This window comes from Marmota marmota, unplaced genomic scaffold (genome assembly GCF_001458135.2).
Source record: "Marmota marmota marmota unplaced genomic scaffold, marMar, whole genome shotgun sequence".
NCBI classification, from domain to species: domain Eukaryota; kingdom Metazoa; phylum Chordata; class Mammalia; order Rodentia; family Sciuridae; genus Marmota; species Marmota marmota.
The window spans coordinates 13,995,670-14,000,631 of record NW_025999941.1 but is presented as its reverse complement, the minus strand read 5'-3'; the positions used below and the strand labels follow the sequence as shown (position 1 = coordinate 14,000,631).

General features: G+C 39.7%; 1 protein-coding gene across 9 annotated transcripts in view; it reads left to right on the top strand.

Annotated features, from left to right (window-relative positions):
- The window catches only part of Fhit (fragile histidine triad diadenosine triphosphatase), a 1,420,772-nt gene that overhangs the window by 137,225 nt on the left and 1,278,585 nt on the right, over positions 1-4,962 (top strand). Inside the window, exon 1 of one of the 9 annotated variants that reach the window (XM_048801204.1) lies at positions 3,444-3,595. The exons of the other annotated variants lie outside the window; for them this stretch is intronic. The gene's annotated coding sequence lies outside the window, so the exon portion shown is untranslated. Of the gene's footprint in view, positions 1-3,443; positions 3,596-4,962 lie in introns of those variants that run through there. 9 annotated transcript variants of the gene reach the window in all.

Here is a 4,962-nt window from a genome sequence, read left to right as displayed (position 1 = left end):
GATGGGTATGAGGGCAGCATCTATGGAGGTATTAGTTCAAGGATACAAAATTTTAAGTGGGAAGAATAAATTAAATCTATTGTACAATATAATGATTTAGCTACTAATGATGTATTATTCTGAAAGTTGCTATAGAAATAGATTTTAAGTGTCTTACCACAAAAAGTAAAGCTGTGAAGCTATGCCTATGCTCAATGTAGTCGTTCAACAGTGTACACATATTTCAAGACATGTTGTACATGATCAATATATACAACTATAATTTAAAAATATATATATTTTTTGGTACTGGGGATTGAATTCAGGGGACACTTAACCACTGAGCCATCTCCCCAGCCCTATTTTGTAATTTATTTAGAGACAGGGTCTCACTGATTTGTTTAGCGCCTTGCCGTTGCTGAGACTGGCTTTGGACTTGCGATCCTCTGCCTCAGCCTCTTGAGCTGCTGGTATTATAGGCATGTGCCACTGCAGCTGGCTTAAAATAAAATTTTTGAAAGAAAGGAAAAGTAAAATTTATGGGAGTGGGGCAGGGAGTAGAATGGTATTTGCCAAGGGCTGAGAATGGGTTGGGAAATGGAGAACGGATGATGAAAGGGGCAAAGTTTTACCTAGGAGGAATAAATTCTGGCAATCTTTTGTTTAGCATGGTGACTACGGTTATATTAATATGTTATATACTTGGAAGTTGTTAAAACAATAGGCCTGAAATGTTCTCACTACACACATGAAAATAACTGTGTGAGGGGATGAATATATGATTGTGGTAATCATTTCACAATGCATACATTTATCAAAACAAACAAAATAATAACAGCAACAACAATAATCATAATACCTCTTCTTGGGCACTTATGTGTGCCTGATCTTAGGCTTTGTGCTGAATGCCTGACATTCATTATCTCATTTGTGAAGTACAGATATTCAGATTCAGGGTCATTTGCTCAAGAATACAATGCTAATAAACAAGGGTTTCACACATTAAAAAACAAAACAAAACACACTTAAATGTCTCCACATAGGAACCTTGGCCTTTTATCTGCTAAACCAGGTCATTGTTTTGTAGAGCTACTCACAACCATTGGAAAGAGCAGAAAGAACAAACTTATGGGAAAGTGGGAAGATTGCCTGCCTTTTTACTGTTGATAAAAAACCCAATTTTTTTTTGTTTATTCTGCTATTCTCCAGTAAAGAAAACCAGACCTTTCCTGCATAGATAACCTTTTCCAAATATGTTGACAAAGTGATTGCAAAGGATTTTCTAAGTAATTAGAAGAGTTATTATCTGAACCTTCACACTAAATCCATGCTTTGGAGGAAAAATAGCTGGCCAGGCATGGTGGTGCACACCTCTAATCCCAGCAGCTTGGGAGGCTGAGGCAGGAAGATCTCTAGTTCAAAGCCAGCCTCAGCAATTTAGTGAGTCCCTAAGCAATTTAGTGAGACCCTGTCTTTAAAAAAAACATTAAAAAGGGCTGGGGATGTGGCTCAGTGGTTAAGTGCCCCTGGATTCAATCCCTGATACAAAAAAAGAAAAAAAAAAAAAAACTGGTTGGAGTGGTAAGAACTAGGGCTAATAGAGAGCTGATGCCAGACTGTGTGGCATTGGACTAAGTCTACAGACCACTTTTATTATTATCTCAATAAAAATATTTTAATGTATTTTTAAACTTGCTCGCTTTTATTTACTTAAATTCATTTATTAAAACAGAATTTGTGCCTGTAATACCAGTGGCTCAGGAGGATGAGGCAGGAGGATCATGAGTTCAAAGCCAGCCTCAGCAACTTAGCGAGGCCTTAAGCAACTCAGTGAGGCCCTAAGCAACTCAGTGAGCCCCTGTCTCTAACTAAAATACAAAATAGGATTGGGGATGTGGTTGAGTACCCCTGAGTTCAATCCCCATTACCCTCCCCTGCCAAAAAAGAACAGAATTTGTGAACCCCCACTGTGAATGCAAGACCAACATCATTTGCTATAAATAGAAAGTAATAATATATATATAGTGAAAATAAAGAAGTTACTTCATGTTTTAAAGAATAAAAATAAATAATAGAGTATAAATCTAATTGATTTTACAGAAATACATGCTGGAAAATAGGTTTCCTGTGATCAGAGTAGAACTTTTTATAATCAGTTACCAATAAAGGGATATTTAGCTCCTTAACACTTGGTTTAAAGAAAAAGATGAAATGATGACTTTTTTTCCAGTTTTAATATTAATCAGTTCCAAGAATCCCAACATTTATGCAAATATATTTATCTATACAAGTATGTGTTACCTATGGAATATATATAAATATATATAAATATATGATACCTATAGGAAAAATACAGTAATTTTTAAAAGCTGGATTGTAATTTAGCTACTTAACAGTGGTCCCTGATTGTTCACGGGGACCTGGATAAGACACAATAAGCTAAGTCACATTTCTGTTTGGCTTGGATCAGAATGTTTTTTGGGGCCGTCTCTGCAGGGAAAGGAAGTTTAAGAAATTTGTGTAATCAAAACTGCTTCTCTTTTCTGCCAGTTCACTGTTCTCAAGTCCTTCAGTTCAGGCGTGAGCTCTGCCATTATAGAAAACCATGGCACCCCATAAAGTCTAAGCCCCATTAGACCCTAGCTTGGGCATCTATTTGCCACCTCACTATGTATAATGTGACTCCACCAGAAAAAGTCTGCTGTCTCAACACTTGAGAGAGTAAAGTGGCCCAGAGCACAGACTTCCTTTACAGGTGACCCAGACAGATGTCCATTCATATTGCTTTAAGGCATTTTCCATACTGCCAGTGGGAAACACTGTCTTGAAGTCATTTTATATCTATCTGCTCTCTTTGTGGCCCTAGCTCGACATTGCTCTAAGCAACTATAATAAAGCAAGTTGGTTCAATCATGCCCAACTGTGTCCCAGGACTCCTATCATTCTGCTACTAGAAAGTTCATATGCTCAAAATTGGTCCTTTTGAGCATGACCTTGGCAGTCTTCCTATGTGAAGGTACAATTTAGAAATAATCTTTGTTTGTTAGATTGTGGCAGGATCTTTGTGCTTCTGTCACCCAATCAATTAGATGTTTGTAAGGTGGAGGCAGTATTATTATCGCAGGCAGATGGTGAAATGTTACTCCATCCTTCTGTGCCCGCTTTAACTTCTTTGCACAACATCATTTCAGGGGTTTCTTTACAAATTGCAGTTTATTTGAAAAAGATTTAAAGCCCTGAGGGTTTGGTGAGAAGTTCTTGGTTATGAGTGCATCTACTTTGTCTGTCAGCAGCAAAAAGGGCACTCTGATTAATACTGACTTTGCCCTGCAAGCCAGGCAGAGAACAGATGAGGTCCTTGTCACCTCAGTGCTGTTCTACGCTAAGAGGAACTTGGAGGGTCATTCTCATGCAGCCTTTGGAAGAAGCATAAGTGGGTACCTAGGCAGGGCTAGGGGTGGGGTGGATTTCTTGTGGTTGGCTCCCCTGAGGGAGGTGGAGAATTCCATTACTCAGAACTCCAGAGGGCTGCCTCCAAAGAGAGGAAGGTATCCAGGTTAGGCTGTACTTCTCAGAAGTTACACCCTGAAGAGAAGGGACAGGTGGCATGAGCATGGTGAGTGTGATGACAAGGAGGAAGCAGGATGGCACTGAGGGCATCTGAGGTGGAGATGGGGTCAACTGAGAGGTGGGAAGAGATAATGAGGTTTTGTTTTTGTTTTGAAGGTTGGAGGAATGGGCAGATGAAGAAGGATTTTAGACTGTTTTGCTGTGTAATGCACTAGCAAATCCCTACAGGGTCATTCTGTGTGGGTTTATTTTCAGGCAGATGCAAGCTTCAAGGTAGTCCTGCATTATTTGGGTTACCTGTATGTGAAAGCAAGTCTTGTTTGCTTAAGTACCAGGGGGAATGAAGGATTAAAAAAAGAAAAAAAGAAAAAAAGTCCTTGTGGAGCATGTGTCCTATGTGTATGTGAGACAGATTTAGAATTGTTGCACTGTAATGAACAATCAAGCACTTTATTGTGTTTTTGGAACCCCCAGAGGGATTCCCTGGGGGCTTGTCAGAGGAATTTGAATGCTTTCTAGTATGAAAAGGTTTTGTGGACAGATTCACACACTACTTTTGTCTGCTTTCTGATGTAGTTTAGGTATTATAAATGGCATGCCTCAGATTAGGTGAATCCTCTGACTGAGCTAGTAGGTAGAATTGTTGGTTAATTCCTGCAGTTTTTCTGATAGTGTATGTCATAGGTAGTTGAACATATACTATTAGAAGGCCAAAGCCACTCCCACCATCTGGACTTAAGAGTCTATGCAATAGCCATTATCATTGAAGATGATTTAAAAAAAATTTTTTTAATATATAAATTGTCAGGGGACCTTTATTTTATTTATATGTGGTGCTAAGAATCGAACCCAGGGCCCCACACATGCAAGGCAAGCGCTGTACCACTGAGCCACAACCCTAGTCCCATGAAGATGATTTTTAGTGAGTGTGTATTTTGTGTTGGTCACTGTGCTAATATACTTTACAGGCATTGCTTCATTTTGTTGCTCTAAGATCCCTCTTAGGCAGATACTGTATGCATATGTTTCAACTTTGCAGGTGAGACTCAAAGAGGTGCTACCACTTGTTTATCCAAGGTTGCAGCAGAGGCAGAACTCAGACTCCTAGACTCCCTCTTAGAATGATCTCTTCAGAAGTTTTACTGTATCCTGGTTATTACTTTATGTTTAAAAATGTATGTAGTGAAGATGGCGGCGAGGGGAGTGCATTACCCCCGTGTGCTGCTTCACTGTGTGGGAGTATGACAAGTCAGGACGGCTAAAGGATATCTTGTTAGGAATTTCCAGCAATAGTGGGGTGCTCCGGAACCTGGAGGAAGGATTTCCATCGCACGAGGATCGGCTACGGGGACTCAAACGCGAGAGGTTTGTCGCACGGAGGGTAACTGCTTATTCAGCAAATCGCCCCGCGGC